At 37.5% G+C, this 20,851-nt stretch overlaps 1 long non-coding RNA gene across 5 annotated transcripts in view; it reads right to left on the bottom strand.

Moving 5' to 3' along the window:
• The window catches only part of LOC113912741, a 30,503-nt gene extending 11,827 nt beyond the window's left edge, over positions 1-18,676 (bottom strand). For 4 of the 5 annotated variants that reach the window (XR_003516944.2, XR_003516946.2, XR_003516943.2 and 1 more), the window contains exons 1-2: positions 16,410-18,676; positions 10,809-10,944 (exon numbers count right to left, since the gene is read on the bottom strand). This is a non-coding gene — a long non-coding RNA (uncharacterized LOC113912741). The remainder of the gene's footprint in view (positions 1-10,808; positions 10,945-16,409) is intronic. The other variant, XR_003516945.2, reaches the window with a different exon arrangement.
• Between the last annotated feature and the right edge of the window lie 2,175 nt (positions 18,677-20,851).

Below are 20,851 nucleotides of genomic sequence, written 5' to 3'. Positions count from 1 at the left end.
AGCAGGGTTTGGCAAGGAGTACATGGGAGGTAATACCACTTGGAGTATGAGGTTTAAGTGAAAGAATATATGTCAAACATCTGGTGCACATTAGGTGGTCTGTAAATATCAGCTCTCTCGCACAGAAGGCATGTTTGTGTTCCAAGATGATTTTCCCCATAAACCGCGTGCACGCGCGCGCGCGCGCGCGCACACACACACACACACACACACACACACACACACACACACACAGAGGAATGTTCCTCTGAAAACAAAGACAAAAGAATCTTTATCATTCCATTGCCATGCATGTAACTATTCATTTGACTGGGTCTATATTAATCATTTGGTTTCCTTTTGAAAGCTCTGTCTTCAAATAAGATATTTTGCAACAATGTGTTTCAGGGAAGGAACCTTAAACAAATGAGAAGATAGTTCATGATTCCATTTAAAGATTTCTTTATTTGTTTTAGAGAGAGAGGGAGCACAAATAGGAGGGGCTGAGCACGGAGCCCGACACAGGGCTCGATCTTACCACCCTGAGATCATGACCTGAGATGATACCAAGAGTCAGTCGCTTAACTGACTATGCCATCCAGGCGCCCCTGCATGGTTCCGTTTATACAAAATTCTAAAACAAGTTAAGCCAATCTATGATGGAAAATATCAGAACTGCAGTTACTCTGAGGTGAGAGTGAAGAATGAATGGAAAAGAGCACACGGGAACTTTCTGAGTCGGTGGTAATGTCTACATCTTGGTAAGGTTTAGGTTGTAAAATTCAGTCAATGCACATTTAAGACTTAGATTTGTGAATTTCATTTGTGTATAAATCCAAAGAAAAACTGTAAGCAAATATTCAACTGTAGTTGGTGGTATACAGGCTCAAGTAGTTAGGAGGAAACTAACAACTTACTTTGAAATGCATCAAAAAAAATGGATAGAAGGGTGTATAAATATGTGATAAAATAATTACAGTAAAAATTTATTGGTAAAATCCAGGTGGTGGATATAAGAGTGTCCACATAAAATTCTTTTAACTTTTCTGTATACTTGTACGTTTTCGTGATAAAATAGGAAATATATATAGTAATTTCTCACTTGACCCTTCCTGGTTTATATCCCGTTTTTTGAGCAAAATGTTGAAATTCTTTCTTTACAATATTTAGCGATGAGCATTTTAGAAATGGCTACATTTGAGTTGAAACAAATGCATTTTCATCAATAGAGAAGCATGCATTCAGCCCTTAGGTAGTATGTGTGAAAAAATGCTTAATATTTCAGGGCTTCTTGTCACTTCTTGATAGCTGTCAGCTCCACATCCCAGGTGCTCAGCAAACTGTAATTTCCAGGGCTCTCTGACTGAGGGCATAGAGAGCTATACCGCAGACCTCACAGAAATATTATAGAAACCTGCCTTCCTTGAAAAAAAAAAAAAAAAAGAAAAACTAAACAGATCTAAGAAGACCAATATTTTAGTTGTTTAGGTGGTCAGGCTCCCACAAATACATTTTTATAAATATGGAATCCCTTCTCCATCCAGTGTGTACACAAAGGAGTCTTGTGTCACAAATATTCAAAATATTCCATGTAATAATCTCAGTTCCCAAAAGACGTTTTTAATTGAACACCCTAACTTTTAAAGGTCAAGAGAAAAGAAATGATGTGTGACACCAGTGTAGAGTTCATAACTCCTTCTTCCTGGAAACATACCTTCCACTCCCCTCCCCCTGGTTTCTGTCCTTATCCCTCCCAGTCTCTTACTTTGGGAGTGTGCCAAGGCCCAGTTTTGGGGTCTCTTCCTTTTCCTGCTTATAGGTACACATAGTTTCCTAACATCTTAATGTCATCTAAGTGCTGATGGTCAACATAGATCTTTTAGCCCAGACCTCTATCCTGATTTCCAGATATGTATACTCAATTGTCTACTTGGTGCATCCAATGGCAAGTCTAATAGTCACATTGAACTTAATACGGGAAACTAAGCCCCTGATCTGCCCCCCGAAATCTGCTTCTCCTCAGATCTCTTCCACATTTACAGTAACTGCAACTGCAGCCTCCCAGATGCTCAGGCAAACACCTGTCCGTGAGCAGTTTGGTCTTGCCTGACCTTTTTAAAACTACATGTGTCTGTCTCAATGGTGAATCATGGAACACTACATCAAAAACTAATGATGTAATGTATGGTGACTAACATAACAAAATAAAATAAAATTAAATTAAATTAAATTAATAAAATAAAAAAATAAAATAAAAAAAAAAATAAAATAAAATAAAATAAAATAATAAAATAAAATAAAATAATAAAATAAAATAAAATAAAATAAATAAAATAAAATAAATAAAATAAAATAAAATAAAATAAAATAAAAAAATAAAATAAAATAAAATAATAAAATAAAATAAAATAAAATAAAATAAAATAAAATAATAAATAAAATAAAATAAAATAAATAAAATAAAATAAAATAAATAAAATAAAATAAAATAAAATAAAATAAAATAAAATAATAAAATAAAATAAAATAATAAAATAAAATAAAATAAAATAAAATAAAATAAATAAAATAAAATAAAATAAAATAAAATAAAATAATAAATAAAATAAAATAAAATAAAATAAAATAAAATAAATAAAATAAAATAAAATAAATAAAATAAAATAATAAAATAAAATAAAATAAAATAATAAAATAAAATAAAAAAATAAAATAAAATAAAATAATAAAATAAAATAAAATAAAATAAAATAAATAAAATAAAATAAAATAAAATAATAAATAAAATAAAATAAAATAAAATAAAATAAATAAAATAAAATAAAATAAATAAAATAAAATAAAAAACTACATGTGTCTGTCTCCTCCTCCCCAGTGCTTCCTACCACCTTTTCTGCTCTGTTTTTCTCCGTGGCACTTGACGTCAGCTAATTTATTACTGTCAACAAACCTATTTTCTGCCTTCACTGCCACCTTAGAGTACAAGGTTCACAAGGGCAGGCATTTTTGCCTATTTCATTCCCTGCTATAAAGCAATGGGTTGAGAACTTAACTTTACAAACAGGATATCATTTTAAATTTGTCAAGAATAATCAAGGGCACCTGGGTGGCTCAGTTGGTTAAGCGTCTGCCTTCAGCTGAGGTCATGATCCTGGGGTCCTGGGATCAAGCCCCAAGTCGGGCTCCTTGCTCAGTGGAAAGCCTGCTTCTCCCTCTCACTTGTGCTCTCTCTCTCTCACTCTCATTCTCAAATAAATAAAATCTTTAAAAAAAAAGAATAATCAAAAATAGGATGGAAGACCACAAATCTCTTTCTATTTCAGCCCGGTCAAATCTATCCTGATAATTTAATTTAGTACCGCTTTGTTCTGAATAAGAAATGATCAAGAAGAGAAGGTTATTCACACACATTCCTCAACTCCCTATCTTTCTTTATCTTTTTTTATTAGTGATACCACTGGTAACAGTTTATCTTGTTTATCTATCCAAGGAAATATCTGGCCTCTGTTTCCCTTCATTCTAAACTTAGGTGATCATATGCAACTCCAAATTCTCCAGATAGTTGATTTGGCTGTGCCACTGTCTGAAACTGACCTAACCCAATTGGATGGTCAGTATCTTTGGTAAATATCAGGAGCCTTCTATGGAAAAGGTAGTTCATAGCAACACACCTGATTCTCACATTGCTACCAGGTGGTGTCTGACGATGAAAATAAGTCTCATGCAACAGAATTGTGTAATAAACCCAATACAAAGACTTTTATTAGCAAGAAGGCCCAGCCCTGCAACCTGTTTGTGTCCAGAAAAGGTCTCTTTCATTGATGACACATCAACTCGCAGCTTATACCAAGTCTTATCTGACTGGCCAGTATCTTTGTCATCTCCAAATTTTTTCAAAAAATGTCGTGTTTACATAGTTTAAGGAAAATATTCCCCCAGTGATTTACACCTGTGTAATTAATAACTTCATATCCAGAAGGACAAAAATCTTCCATTTTATTTACAAACCCAACCATTTAGAAATCAAAGCTCTCATGCTGCATGTTCTTTACAAGGTTGAAGAAGAGCTGGTTTCCAGCTAACTTACGGACCATCTGACTTGCCTCTTAGAATATCTTTTACTTCCTAATGGCGGCTTCAGTTTTCTTGGTGGAATCCATCTGTGAGGCTTATTCCAGCTTCTTCCCTGTTGGCAGATTTCAGCCTGGCCTCTCCTAAACTCACATTGGAAATGAGAATTCCCACTGTGTTGCAAAGTTGCTTTCCACGTGAGTTTCTCTCTTCCAGTATCTAGGTCCTTAGGAATTCTCTGGGGGGAAAGAAGGTGGCATGGAAGTCTACCTTCCACATATAAAACATGTTGTATTTAGTTACTCCCAGATACTAAAGGTCACTCAAGGACAAAATGGGGAAATGTATAGCAAATTTTTCCTTGTCTTCAGAATTAGGAAATGTCTTGCCCTTCAGCCTAGGAACATTGAAGTAAAAAAGATAGAATCACAGAGCAGAGCAGCAAAGGAGCCTCAGGAGACCCTGTGATGTGTTTGCTCTTCAGATAAGCAAAATAGTTTCCCTGAAACCCAAGAGATGTAGGCTTGTTGAAGGCTACATGGGCACTGCACAATCAAGGTGAATTTGAACCTGCATCTCCTGGCTCTTAATATCTTTTGGCTTGTAACATTATTTCCACCCTCCATTCTATGCCCATGTGACAGATTTTATACTCGCTTTAGCATATGATCTCTCCAAAGGGATATAAATTAATCACTCACAGTAGCTATCCCTATGTCAGTCATGTCAGTAAACAGTTTACTACATCGTTAAGTACCGGCACTTTTTCTGCCTTTAATTGGCAATGAGTTCCAACGGTTTATGGACACTTTTAAGAAAAAGCTTTCCATTGCTACTCCCTGAAATAACAAATCTTAAAAATGTTTTGTTGCTAAAATATTTTTGAAATCGTCAACAGTTAAAAAGTCATTTCAAGGGGGTTGGGAGACAAAAGGCCATGATCCTCAAAGAACAGATTCAGAGTTCATGAAGTCCTTTAAACGGCTCTGAGAATTCCTTCTGCCCATGTTTTATTGGTGATCTTGGAGGCAGATTTGTTTCTTTACTTCAGACGGCTTATTGCTATTCTGGGTTAACATACAGGTGATATAAACTAATCTCTACCTGCCCAGTGAAATACACTGGAGATGTATATGTATAAAATTTTGCAGTATATGCTTCGATTTTCATCTAGGGATATTGCCATTATTACCGTCATCACCATCATCATCTTTATTATGTTTAGGGGAACTTTGTAACCTATAACAAAGTACACATAAGAAGTTCCAGAAATGAAAAGGAAAAAATGATATGTTTTTATATTTCTAAAAATAAAGTTTCATTGTTAGACAAAGTACCTTGGGCCATTTGTGTACATTTCCCACTTTGTTTCTTTTTCTTATATGTACTATTTATTCTTTAGATGAAACCTAAGTTCCTTCTTTATTTTCAAAGTCTGTAAGCTTTAAAATATTTCCACGTATGCTTACTTTTTATTGAACATCTAAAATCTATGCCATCCACTTTAGTTTTCTAACATAGAAGTTATACCTGTGGAAAAAAATCATTTGTACATTATCTGCTGCTTTAAATATTCTCCTTTTATTACACTTTTTGATATATTGTTAATATTTAACTCAAAATACTTAATATTCTGCTTTGACCTTGCTTTTTATGAGTTCAAACAAATATGTGATTATTCTATTTTTACAAGGATGTTTTGCACTATCCAGAATAAAGTGCAATTATAATGATAAAAGTATTGAACTTTCACTTCCATTTGTTAGTCAAAATCCCTCTCATGACATCCTGACACAATTTGAACGAATAAAAGTTAAAAATACAAGTGTATATCCAACAATAACCTCTGGACACATCATAGAAAAATCAAGCATGGAAGACTTCAGAGACAGGAAACCTGCGTTCCAATCATTGTTGGGGTTTTATATCATTTTAATATTTCTTCTAAAAAATCTCAAAAACCACCCATGGTCTCCACTTTCTATTCTATCGGGTGCTGATGATAATGCTTGTCTTAATCCTCACAGAATTTGTAAATTTAATGTATTAGATGCTGCTGATATTCCTGGTATATACCAGATCCTTCTTTATATTCATTCAAATATGTATTAATCAGAAGTAGCTTGTTTTATCTCTGCATTATAGAGGAAGGGACTGAGCTTCAGAGAAGCTAAATAGTTTTACTGGTAAGTGGCAGAATCAAGACTTATCTTGACTGATCATAAGTCCTGGTCCAGCTTATACTGAAGGGAAAAAAAAAATAACACGAGTGTTTTGGCTTTATCTTTTTTTTTAAAGATTTTATTTAGAAAAAAAAGATTTTATTTATCCATCAGAGAGAGAGAGAGAGAGAGCACAAGCAGGGGGAGCAGCAGAGGGAGAGGGAGAAGCAGACTCCCCACTGAGCAGGGAGCCCGATGCAGTACTCGATCCCAGGACCCCGGGATCATCGCCTGAGCTGAAGGCAGACGTTTAACCGACTGAGCCACCCAGACATCCCAAGGCTTTATCTTTTTTTTAGTCTTACCAAAAAAATTAAGTTTCCCGAATATGAATAAGAATTTTCTGAAAATATTCCTCATGCATTGAAAGACATTGACCCACATTTGAACATCAGTAGGTATTTCTTATCCTACAGTTTGAGGTTCTGACGTAATTTCGAAGGATCAAAATTTACCATGCAATTGAGCAAGCATGTCAAGAACAGGTCTTCTCAAGGAAGAATTTCTGTTCAATATCCATTCATTATGCACTAAACATTTCCTTCATACCTACTATGCGCAATGCATGCTGGAGCTGTTTAAAACATGGTCGTAAGATGGAAAGTTTGAGAACTAGAATGTTCCATAGTGATCATTGAGCTTAACTGTTTCATTCAACAAATGACAACCATGTTTTTTTAATTTTTTAATGTTTTATTCAGTCTTCAAGATTCTAAGTCTCCTACATCTAGTTCAGAAGTGCTGCCACAGGAAAAGTCTACGTGTTTTCAAAATATTTGTTGTTTCATATGTCTCCTTTATAACGTGCACACCAGCAGGCCACCATACCACATGTTCAATTTAAAGGTAAATAATCCTGTGTTCAGCCAGGTGATTTTTCAGGTATGAAGTCCACGGAGGGGCATTTTCACTCAACTGTAGAAGGAACATCTTTCTTAACACATAACTTTCTTTACACAAATGCATGAGGATATTAGTAAATCTAAGAAAACGCGAATGACCATTTTCCTTTTTTATCTTATTTATTTATGCCCTTACTCTTTTACTATCCTTAGTATTTTTTAAAAAATACCAATCGCATGCACTTCACATTCCCCATGCTTCACGGGGAGACACATTCTCCACTGATGCACACTACTTTCACATTGCCCAGGCGGCCTCCTACGCTGTTCCTTGGCGAGTGTATTATCATATGTAAAAAGAATATATAATCACTTAGTGCCCACAAATAATGAGGTATTGGCCTCTTACCAAAGTGTATAGGGGATACACTTACTTCTCTGTCCTTTACAAAAGCCTCTTTCTTAGACTTACTGCTGAAATAGCGAACTTTTGTTAAAAAGCCAAATTATTGGGGTGCCTGGGTGGCTCATTTGTTAAGTGTCTGCCTTCAGGTCAGGTCCTGGTCTCAGGGTCCCGTGATGGAGCCCCGAATAGTCAGTAGGGCTCCCTGCTCCCGGGGCAAGTCTGCTTTTCCCTCTGCCCCTCCCTGCGCTCATGTTCTCTCTCTTTCTCTCTCTCTCTCTCTCAAATAAATAAATAAAATCTTTAACAAAAAACGAATATTCTCTGGGAAAAGTTTTCTTGTTTGAAAGTTAAATAAATTTCTTTAAAAATTAAAGGTAACCAGTCACAGGTTAGTTATTTTTATTGTATGTTATTCTGAGTTTTGTTTTTACATCTTTGACATTTGAAGACGGCACCCAGCAAACTGGCAGTAGCTTTGAAATGCACTGCTGTTCCTTTATGTTTTAGGATTTTAGTTATTGCTAAGTCTCGCTTCCATTATGCTTATTCTTGTCCTGCATATGGCTCTCTTATGACCAAGGTGATTTCATCTTCTTCATTTCCCTGAAATGCAAAACTGTGTGTATTAGATATCCCCCTTTTTTTAAAGAAATGGGACATTCTGGAATCATTAAATGACTGATGGAAACTTAAAAATTTCATTAGTGGCAAAGTTCAGATCAGATAGAATTCTCTCGCTTTCATAATTAATATCCCACCTGCTCATGAGATGAGCCTTTTATTCCCCTTAATTTCCACCCTTAAATCTCCCTTTCTGTAGACAATCTTATTTGGGTCATTATCTTTATCTTACTTTATCATTGATCCTGCTTGTTCTAGGGAGAGTGGAAGCATAGTTTAAAAAAAGAGAAAATCCTGTGTCTTGCACAAAGGCAATATGATCCCATGCAAAAGATCTTTCTGAATTCATTAATTGAGAATCGGTGAGATGTTATGACCAATTCAAAGCGCATTTGGGAAGCTGGGCTTTTTGTGGGATGCTTAAGATTCCCAGATTAGATACAAAACTGATACACGTCCCATAGGGCCATAAACTCTTGGGCTGATCTGTTCCATCACAGATGATGTCTATGTCCACTTGCCAAAATTTTGCAAGTTAGTGTTCAGCTGCATTAAGTCTGGGGCCTTTTGTCAAGAGTAAACAGTAGGTTAAACTGTCTATAAACAACCCTTGGGTAGCCTCCGCCTCTGTGAGACACTTAAAGCACATGCCACGCATCCTTTTTGCTTTATTTTCCACTTTTGCACACTTTTTCTGCCAGAGCGAATTTCAAAGGGACACAGTTAACTGGCAAAATGTAGGAACAAAATATTGTGTATGGTCACAATAGTGTAGATTTCTAATCTGAAACTAATGCTATTCATTTCAAACTCAGATTCCCCATCCTTTTGGTCAATTTCTTTCAGAATCTGTAAAAATAGGGTGGGCAAGGGGCACCTGGGTGGCTCAGTCATTAAGCCTCTGTCTTCAGCTCAGGTCATGATCCCAGGGTCCTGGGATCGAGCCCCGCATCAGGCTCCCTGTTCGGCGGGAAGCCTGCTTCTCCCTCTCCCACTCTCCCTGCTTGGGTTCCCTCTCTCGCTGTGTCTCTCTGTCAAATAAATAAATAAAATCTTTAAAAAAAAATAAGGTGGGAAAACTGATGGAATAAAAGTAATTATTGGATTTTGCAGGAATGTCATCGGAATGAAGTTAAAAATATATGTAGCAATACATATTTGACAAGTGGTAGTAAAAACAAAAGTTCGGTTTGTGTTTTTTGAAATGTCAGTCCACTTTGTGCCACTAACACTGTGATGTATCAAAGAGCTGTTTGAATGCCTTTTAATGTTGCGTTTTGTACTTTGGAATCACATGGAAATTTTGATTTCTAATTTCAATAATACATATTTTAAATGTATTGTGTCTTACGTAGTTTGTCCCCCCTTTAGAAGGGATTTCTTTTTTTTTTTTAAAGATTTTATTTATTTATTTGAGAGAGAGAATGAGAGGGAGAGAGAGAGCATGAGAGGGGGTTGGGTCAGAGGGAGAAGCAGACTCCCTGCTGAGCAGGGAGCCCGAGGCGGGACTCGATCCTGGGACTCCAGGATCATGACCTGAGCCGAAGGCAGTCGCTTAACCAACTGAGCCACCCAGGCACCCAGGGATTTCTTTTCAAAAGAGATTTTGGCTGGAATACAGGTTAGTTTTGTAAATCCAAAATATATATATATATATGTAGCTGATAAATCACACCTTCTCCGTAAAACATCACGATGCAGAAGAGACAAGTAGGGAGACTTAGTCTCTGTCAACAAAGAGGAATACTTCCCTTAGAATGCCCATGGGTGGAGTAGCAGGTCTAACTACATGTGAATACTTTGGCCCGGAGGTGGGTTTCTTTAAAGGCCAAAAGATGGCTCAAGACTGTTTACAATCATTTGTAGTTCTCTGATAAAGTTCAATTCCAAGAAAAGTTAGAGGTAATTGCTTCCACATTTGAAATTTGTGTAATGAATTGCTGATTGAAATTCAATGACTTTTGCGTGTCTGATTTTTTTTCCCCATGCCAGTTTCTTTGAAGATGTATTGATGTTGAGAAAATGATTCAAAGCTTTGAATGCAATTCAACATAGTATATGCAATTTTCAGTTCATTGAAGCAGAATTGAGCTCAAATATGTGGATTAGTATTTGTGTCTATAGGCAGGGGAATGTGTTTCCTTCTCTTTCAGGTTTTAAGGTACAAAGTAGTTTGACTACTTAGATGCATCCCTTGTCATCAGCTTTGAAGATAAATAAAATCAGAAATATTTGTTCAAATTATTGGAAACTTTTTTTTTAACCACTTCTGATAAAGAACTTGACTTTCTAGTGGACATCATCAGAGTAATAGAGAATACTAGGATTCTTTGGGGAAAACGTGGGAAATATATTTGTAAACAACCACTCTTAATAAAGTTTAAAATACAGCGTAAAAATATATTGTGGACATATGTGAAAGAGTTTTATTCCCAGTAAAAAAGGGTCTGGGAGAAAAACCCTCAATGACTTTTCTACAATCCTGCAGAAAAATGCCATGAGTGGGTGAGGGGGAACATGAATATTATATAATAAGATGTCATTAGAAACAACAGCCTCATTACTACCCCCCTCAAATGGGTGGTTGTGACTCCCCAACAATCTTCTGCTCACTTCCAAATCCCCCCCGTCACACTCCCCGAAATGCTCACCCACCCAGACTCTCACCTGCTTTGCTCTTCCCTCAGTCTTTCTAGATCTTGTTTCTCCTTCTGACAGTTCTCAACGTGCTGGTTACCTGTGTCCATAATGAGGCTAAGAGCCAGAGGAAGGGGAGTTGCTGGTGGGCAGTGTTAGGACGCCCCTTAAAGAGAGGAGAAGGGGTGAGTTATTATTAAATTATATATCGTATTATACTGTATTCTACTATATTATATTTTTCTCCCTGTTACCCATGGAACATTTCAAGTCCATTTTTTTCTTTTTTTTTTTCTTCATGACGATTACAACAGAAGGAATCAGAAAATTTAAATTACTTTCCTCCACGTTTCCTACTTTAGTAATCATGAATTATCTTTACTTCCTCCCATGCTACATGTTGTCTCATGGCCCCTGTCTTTGCTCATGTTACTTCTTGTGCCTAGAAAATCTTTCTACTTTTTTTCTTGCACCTAGCTAACTCAAACTTATTCTTCAAGCCTCTCCTAAATTACTTCCTCCAGAAGCCTGCTTTGGTTCCAGATTTGGGTTGAGTGACTATTCTGGAGTCTTCCAATATTAAATAAATGAAGACCCATTTTTGGCTAAGAGTACAGCCAATGATCTCTACAAAAAATAATAGCATTTTGTTAAAATTAAGTAATGACAATGCAAACACCACATTCTGGAATTATCAGTTATAGCCAAAGGTTAAAAAAAAAAAAGATACATGCATGCTAACATTAGTCATTTTTTTGAAAGATTTTTTTATTTATTTATTTGAGAGAGAGAGAGAGAGAGCACAATTTAGGGGGAGGGGCAGAGGGAGAAGCAGACTTACTGCTGAGCAGGGATCCCAACACGGGGGCTCAATCCCAGGATCCTGGCATCATGACCTGAGCTGAAGGCAGACGCTTAACTGGCTGAGCCACCCAGGCTCCCCAAATTCTAACATTATTCAAAAAAGAAACCCAAAAAACATAAGATAGAGAAAAGAACATGGACCATGTCCATAATCACGACTTCCACTCAGCTCCACCATTTGCCAACTGCATGATGCTAAGGGCATATTGTGCATCATTACAGTTTTTTTCAACTTTTCAATAGGGAAAGTAATATACATCATATAACGACAGATGTTGGTGGGGATGCAAAGAAAGGAGAACCGTCCTACACTGTTGGTGGGAATGCAAGCTGGTGCAGGCACTCTGGAAAACAGTATGGAGGTTCCTCAAACAGTTAAAAATAGAGCTACCGTACGATCCAGCAAGTGCACTACTGGGTATTTACCCCAAAGATACAAATGTAGTGATCCGAAGGGGTATGTGCACCATGTTTATAGCAGCAATGTCCACAATAGCCAAACTATAGAAAGAGCCAAGTTGTCCATCGACAGATGAATGGATAAAGAAAATGTGGTATATATACACAATGGAATATTATGCAGCCATCAAAAGGAATGAAATCTTGCCATTTGCAACAATGTGGTTGGAATTAGAGGGTATTATGCTGAGCAAAATAAGTCAATCAGAGAAAGACATGTATCACATGACCTCACTGATATGAGGAATTCTTAATCTCAGGAAACAAACGGAGGGTTGCTGGAGTGGTGAGGGGTGGGAGGGATGGGGTGACTGGGTGATGGACCTTGGGGAGGGTAAGTGTTATGGTGAGCGCTGTGAATTGTGCAAGACTGTTGAATCACAGACCTGTTCCTCTGAAACAAATTATACATTATATGTTAAAAAAAAAAAAAGAAGAAGAAGATAGCAGGAAGGGAAAAACGAAGGGGGGGGAATCGGAGGGGGGAGCGAACCATGAAAGACTATGGACTCTGAGAAACAAACTGAGGATTCTAGAGGGGAGGGGGTGGGGGGATGTGTTAGCCTGGTGATGGATATTAAGGAGGGCATGTATTGAATGGAGCACTGGGTGTTATTCACAAACAGTGAATCATGGAACACGACATCAAAAACTAATGACGTAATGTATGGTGATTAACATAACATATATTCACATATATTTATCATCACATGTATTAACCATTTTTAATTCTGTTGAAATTATTTTAAGGTGAATAAATTGGTGAAATTAGAAAAAAAAAAGAATGGCCATAAAGAGTAAACGCTACTCCACCTATAAAGCAAATTGCTCTTTTCCTGACACAGGTGGGGTATCAGGTAAAGATTGCTTCCTCCCGTGACACCCCAAGATCAGGAGGGGTTTCAATAGCTGTCCATATCATGCCAAAGTAATCCACATCCATTTAGAGAAATACTTCTCCAATTCAGATTTTTAAAAAATTATCAGCGGTATGTCATTGTTTGGGGGGAAAATCAAAGCCCAATTGTCATCCTAAATGTTTTCCGTTCCAGCCATTTGTCCATTATTATGTGGATGCCACTGCCATGACATTCGCGTGGTTATCCTTGACCTACAGTTACACACACACATCTTCAGTAGGATGCTAAAATAATAAAAGCAAAGATATGATTTTCTTCCGAGGGACCTAATTTTAATAAAAATGTGGACTGAGTTTTATATCTGCATCTTGTCATCTGCAATCGCCTTTATTTCCTTGAGGACTGTCTGGAGTGCCCTCAGCTGTCCCCATGGTGCCATAACATTTCCTCGCTGGCTCACACAGGGGACCTTTATTTCTGAATCACTCATCAAGGAGTTAACTAAATGCAACCCAGTGTGTTTGTGACACTTTGAAGTAAATGTTTACTGTGTTAGATGCCAGCTGCCCAAGCAGATATTTGCCTCAAATTAATTTCGACGACAACGTTAGGTTTGGATTTGTGTTATTTTTCCTGGAATTTCCTTATATAATTCAGTATTTGTTCGAATGAAAAGAAGGGTGACCGAATTACTTATTTTTCTTATAGATGTCTCTCAGTCTTTCGAAGATAAAAAACACTCTCACTTATTCCCCTGTAAATATTCTAATTTAAATGTTTATTGGCAAGAAAATTTTCCAGGCAATTTTCTTGTTAATCCATTAATGAATATGCTTCTGACAGATGGCGCTTTTCTTGTAATTAATGTTATTTTTTGCCTACAGATAATATCAAGTCCTTTCGCAAAGCTAAATGTTCTTGTCGCCGACTCAGGCTACTACTTCGTGACTTCATTTCATCACCAGATTTCTTAGAAGACTAATTTCCAGTCGCTTCCTTGCCCTTGGATCCAGTCTTCAGCCTAAAGATGTTTTACCTTCATCTAGGTTAACTGTGCATGGGATCCAGAAGGATTTGTAGGATTAAAGGAAAGGTTTCCGGTTGCTTTAGCACAAAATAATAATACATTTCAAGGAGAGATGAGTGTGTGGCTCTGCTCCCGACCCTGGAATGTTCCTACTCTGAACCGGGCGTACCTCACACCACACTTTGTACAAATGTTCCACTGACATCTCAGGAAGGCTCTCCCGGCCCCAGTGGGCACCAGATAAGTGAAGAGAAATGTATTCTTCTCTCCTTGTCTTTTTCATTGTGAAACATTTTAAGCATACCGAAAATGTATAGACAAATAAAAGAAGTACCCAAATGCTTATAATCCAGCTTTATTGAATCTTAACACTGTCCCATATTTTATTTTGTTTTCAAGGAACTAACACGTTTGGATATCGATGAAGCCCTCCGTGTGCCTTTCCCAGATCTCATTCCCCTCCCTTCACCTGCTATGCTCTGATTCCTGAATTTGGTGAGTATTTGTCTTCCATGTTTCATGTGTGTGCAATATAGATAGAAAGACAAATATATATAATTATTTTGTATGTCTTAAAACTTCATATAAATTGTATGGTTCTAAAGGTGTCATTTTAACTTTTTCTTAGCGCTATGTATTTTTAGACTTATCCACATAGCTCATTTTAAATGCTGTATGGTATTTTACGGTATGAAAACACCAGAATTCATATGCCCATTCTCGTGTTGCTGCGGATTTGGTAACTTCACATTTCTGTTATACTAACAATGCTGCAGTGAACTTTTTGTTCATGTCTCCATGCGTGTGGAATGTGAGGATTTCTCTGGGTTATATTCCTAGAAAGGAGATTTCTACCATACATTGTGCACAACTACAGTTTCTAAGAACTAAGGAATTCTTGAGCGCAGTCATGTAAATTTCCCCCAGTACCCCACAATATTTGATTTCTATGCTTCCTCAACTATAAGTCTGATTGTCTAATTTTTCTGTTTTTTTTTTCAATTTTATGTTTATGAACTGGTAGCTCATTATATTTGCAATGATCATTTCTCTGATTATTAATGATGTTCAGCATCTTTATTATTAATTGATGTAAATTTCTTTCATATCCTTTGTCCATTTTTCCAGAAGTTTCTTTAAATATTGATTTTTAAGATGTCTTGATATTTTCTGAACACTAACTCTAATCTGAGGCTCGTCTGCTTTTCTGTTGCCCTTGGGAAAATTGCCACTATTGGGAGTGGTAACAAAAAGAGTATGTTTTGTCCTATTTTCCCTGTTGCTCTTCACTGTTTCTGCTATTTATTATTTTAAGAGAAGTGCACATGGACAGAGAGAGGATGATTAGAATAAAATCACCAACTGGTATTTGCTAGCCTTGTCGTTGCCTTCTTTCTGACTCCTGAAAATTAAGAATATTTCCAAGGTCATGTAATACCCTTTTGGCTGAACATAGTGATTACAAACGACTGAAAAGCTCTCAAGTGAACAAACTCTCTTTTCCCCACTACACCATGGAATCAGAAAATTATATAGCAAGAAAGGACCTTTGAGTTCATTTAGGCTGAATGAGTTTGAGTTGAGGTTGTTTCAATAAAACAAACTTCCAATCTGCCTTCTTCCTTCACTCTCCACCACTTCTCTCTGTTTGCTTTTCATTGTAGTGCTTATAATTCTAATTATTCAAAATGTGCTCACTATTTTAGCATATATTAAATCTTCTTGGTTCTTTTCTGCCTCTTCCACTGTAATGCAAGCTTTATGAGGACAAGGACACTATCTTGTTTTGTGCTGAATTCCCCACAACAAAGAACATTAGTAGGTGCTCACCACATATTTGTTTCATGGACTGACTGCCCATGTGCCAGTTACTATAAGAAAAATTCTTGCCCTTAAAGAATTATTGGTAACTGGTCTATGTTCACAGTTGGTTACAGTTTGAAGATGAGAGTTTAGTTCTCCTATTTCCATATTTAAGAGAGTACCACAGTGAAGGGACAAAGGCAAGAATCTATAAATGATAGGGGTTGAGAAAGTAGGACAAGGTATTAAAGCTTTACATGTATTCAGAAATTAATGATACTGAGACAGTCAAGATCAGAATTTGGGGATTGCATTAGGTGGGGATAAAGGTAGGAGTAGATTTTCAACTGAAGATGGCCCACTGGGGTGAGCCTAAGTGACGGCTTCACAAGTAATTTGTGTGAAATTTGCAAAAGTCAATCAGTTCAGACCAACGCCTCTTTCCCCTCCTTCCTGTCACCCTTTCCTTCCTCTTGGTAAACTGGTAGAAGCCACAGGAATTCTTGGAATCTACTAAGGGAATGTTGAGTTCTGGATTTTTTCACTTGTGCAAGATATTTATAAGGTTTGCCACTTTAACGTATTGCTCTAAAGTATAAGTTCTCTGTACATCCTTACCTGACATGCACGCAGCCTCAGTAGAACGCATCAGAGCCCCACAATGATGATGTCCGTGAGTCTCATCGTTTCAACCGGGATTTAAATTCTGACCCTGAATAAGAAAACTTGGAATAGCCTGAAATAATACAGCTTAGACATAGAATAAACATGACACACGTCTTCCTAAATGTGATACCAATCTTAAAAATTTACATGGCAACACCAACAAGGAATTGTGAAACTAAAATAACTTTTCAAACCATTAAAAATTGAAATAAAAAATAAACTATTCTAGAAAAAGTACCCAACTCTATTTCTATTCTCTCTGTAGAAAATGATATGAGAGAAGCACTGTCCTAGGAAGCCACAAACAGAACCCAGGTGAAAAAAAATACAGAGAAATGTATTATGAGTGTTTCAGAGGGATAGATGAGAAAACTAGAGTGCTGATCTTCTGGTTGTCTGATGTTTGTTATACTCAGGTTTGTTGTTGGCTTTTTTAATTTGTAACTTCTCATGCTAATTAAATATTTACCCTTAATCTAATTCTGTATTTGTAATTTTGCAATCTTTTTTTCTTAAGGACTCCTCCCTCCCCCATCCTGAGCCTCTGCCACCCCTAGGTGATCATCTGCCTGGTCAGGGCTGTGCCCACTACATTCTGCCTCCAGTCTGACGGAAGGGAATGAGGCATATCTAGTGGCTTAAGGGCACAGCCCAGAAGTGGAATATGTTAGTTCTAATCTCATGCCATTGTTAAGAAATTTCTCCAAGTAGTCTTTTCTGTAAGACCACATACTCAGCTATGACCCTCTTTCCACGAGAAGGGATTTTGATAGATAATTAGCCACCCCACCACATATGACCCATTAGAAAGGGATGACAGGGACAATCTCCCTGATGTCCTACCCTTTTTCCCTGCCACATTTCACATCCCACAGAGGGGTACCTCAACACAGCCAGACAAGTGGGCATCCAGCCTTCCCTGGTTATGAAAGAGTCACTAACCCTCAAGAAAACCTCCTTCATCTACCAAGCCTAATTGTGAGAAAATTATCTCTGTATTTATAGGTCTGATTCTGATTGTTGTTTGGGTACTCATTGTTTTGTTTTTTAGATCCCACACATGAATGAAATCATATACACGTAAGTCTTTTTCATAAGTAAAATGAAATGCCATGAAACTTGCTCCCTGACCAAGTTCTACTTCTCTGAGTGTAGAGTTCCTTCAAATATTTCTCATGAGGTAGCTCCAGAATTGTTACTTCCATGGATATTCAACTCCTTTCTGAATAGAATTCATTCTTTCAATCCCCCTCTTGAAATGTGAACGTGGTCTGAGAGTATATACACAGTGGATAGCTCCCCCATGCTGGGTGCTTTTATTCTCTTTATATTGCCCAAGTGGTTTCCTTTTCTTTCTTTCTTTTTTTTTTTTTTTTTTGTCAACCCTCATCATAGTAGGTTCCTTCTAAGATTGTAGCAGCAACTGAAGTGCTATGATCTTTCCTCACAAAAAATTCTGGTGAGCTAGCATCCCCACCATATGCAATTACCATTAGCCCAAGTACAATGACTGATAATGTATTCTTGTTAAATTTCATTTTACCAGATTTAGCCCATTGTTTCATCCTGCTGATATGTTTTCATGTCAGGATTTGGAAACCAAGGACATTAAATCTCAGAAGAGGAAAGGTATTATTGCACTAAATTGTCTCTATAATCCAACTTCACAGCGTTGCCTTCTCTGGCACTTACTGTCAATGTTCCCCTCCTGCACCTGTACATCTGCAAGGACACAGAAGACCTGAGCAGTACTATCAACCAACTAGACTTCACAGATCCCCATGAAACATCCAGCCAACAGCGCACTCCTCTCCAGTATACCTGAAACATTCTCCAGGAAAGACCATATTAGGCAATAAAACAACTCCTGATACATTTGAAATGATAGAAATTATACAAAGCATATTCTCTGACCACATTAGAATAAAATGAGAAATCAACAATGAACAGAAATTCAGGAAAATAACACATATGACAGATTCTTAAATAAAAGAGCAAAAAGAAATCACAAGGTAAATTAAAATTACTTTTAGGTGAATGAAAACAATAACACAACATACCAAAACTTACAGGACTCAGTGAAAGCCTGGCATAAAGGGAAATTTATAGGGGAGCCTGGGTGGCTCAGTCATTAAGCGTCTGCCTTCGGCTCAGGTCATGATCCCAGCATCCTGGGATCGAGCCCCACATCGGACTCCCTGCTCAGCGGGAGGCCTGCTTCTCCCTCTCCCACTCCCCCTGCCTGTGTTCTCTCTCTCTCTCTTTGTCTCTCCCTGTCAAATAAATAAATAAAACCTTTTTTTTTCTTTTCTAATTAGAGTTTTTTTTATTATGTTAATCACTATATATTACATCATTTGTTTTGGTGTAGTGTTCCATGATTCATTGTTTGTTCATAACACCCAGTGCTCCATGCAGAATGTGCCCTCTTTAATACCCATCACCAGGCTAACCCATCCCCCTACCCTCCTCCCTTCTAGAACCCTCAGTTTGTTTTTCAGAGTCCATCATCTCTCCTGGTTCGTCTCCCCCTCTGACTTACTTTTTTAAAAAAAAGGGAAATTTATAGCTATACATACAAGTTTCAAAAAGAAGAAAGCTCTCAAATTGATAACCTACCCTTCCACCCTAAGAAACAAGAAAAAGAAGAGCAAACTGCATACAAAAAAAAAAAAAAAAAATAGCAGAGGAAAGTAAATAATGAAGATTAGAGTGGAAATTAATGAAAGAAAGAATAGTAAAACAATAGAGAAAAGTCAAAAAATCCAAAAGCTGAGTCTTTGAAAAGATTAGCAAAATTGACAAAACTTTACCTGGACTGATGAGAAAGAGAAAGAAAGAAAGAGAGAGAGAAGGCTCAAATCACTAAAATAAAAAATGAAACATGAAGCATTACTATTGACTTTACAGAAATCAAAAGGATTACAAGGAAATCCTATGCACAATCGCACACCAACGAATTAGATAAAATATAGGAAAGGACAAGTTCTAAAGAAGACACCAACTACTCAAACTGACTCAAGAAGAAATCTTTTAACAATCTCTCTGAACTTGTCATGTCACTGTCAAAGAAAAGCACACCTGGCGGTAAGAGAGACATTATCCCAGAGGATTACCTTTGAGTAATGGTTGGGAGGCCCGTTGCCACGGGGAGATCACTCTGACCAGGAGAACTGCAAGGGTCTCTAAAGTCAGGCAGAAAAGAGCTTTTCTTGTCTAAGGGGAAGTAAACAAGGCCAGAAACAACCAGTGTGGGAAAGTGTGATGAATCAGCTGGCAGATCAGAAAGTGTTTTACCCTGAGCTCAGCTTATTCCTGGATGGACCTTTAAGGAGGGTCGGTAAGCAGCTCAGGCTCAGGTGAAGTTCAGGGACCAGGAGAAGGAGCTCAACCAACGTTTCCTTAATAAGCTTCTTATTCAATTTGGTCATGGGGATAAAACAGTTCAGCCAATCGTTTAGGAGGCAAGAAATGGGAATTTGGAGGGTTTGTGTTTGACCTTGTCATAGGGGAACCAGGGTCTTATCTAAATCATATGTTTAAGGGTGGTTTCTTGCACCAAGCCAACTCCTGAACACCAAGGGATTCCTGAACACAAATCCTCACTGTTTTCCAGGATTGAAAGTCCTCTGCTCTGATGGAAGAGGGAGGTGGGAGCCTCTCCGGCTGACACAGCAAGCAATGTGCTCCAGGCCCTGCACCCTGGGTCCCTGCAAGGGGCCTAGAACTTGGTCAGTTAGCTTGACTTAACTTGAGACAGGCTCCCTCCTGACTCTCGGCCTTGACCTCCCTTTTCTTGGAACACTGCCTTTAGACAGCTTGGAATCCTGTCTTTCTTCTCAGCCTTTTTAAAGTGTAGACAGATCTCCCATCCTTTATACTTGGGTTTGCAACCCAGGGATGTCTTTCTCAAAGAGCTGGGAGTCATCCCTTTGAAATGTAATTACTGAAGAAGACATTGCCCCTTACCAGGATCTGGTAAGGTAGGAATCTAACTTCAGTAAACGCCAATTAGCAAACACAGATGGTCTGATCCATTGACTAACCCCACCCCTACTGTCCTCCAGTACTTTTCCACTAGTTCACCCTGGCACTGAAAAGCCCTCCCATCTTTCCTTTCAAAGCAGGTGAACTCACTCTCTCTCCACTACTACAATAATCTTGAATAAATTCTCCCTTGCCTGTGTAACTGTCCAGGGCAATTTTTCTTTGACACAACTCCTAGATTAAATTATTGGCATGTTTTTTTGCTGTACTGAAAAATCAGTAATGGGTCTGAGTTCTGGATTCAGGAAAACCTGGAAATAAAGATTGTAAATTAGTTTTGCTCATTAAAAAAAGAAAGAACACGGTAACTAGAATCTGGTGAAGAGATCTTAAAGTGACCAGAGAAT

Source organism: Zalophus californianus, chromosome 14, assembly GCF_009762305.2.
Source record: "Zalophus californianus isolate mZalCal1 chromosome 14, mZalCal1.pri.v2, whole genome shotgun sequence".
NCBI classification, from domain to species: Eukaryota; Metazoa; Chordata; class Mammalia; order Carnivora; family Otariidae; genus Zalophus; species Zalophus californianus.
This window is presented reverse-complemented; position numbering and strand designations above follow the sequence as displayed.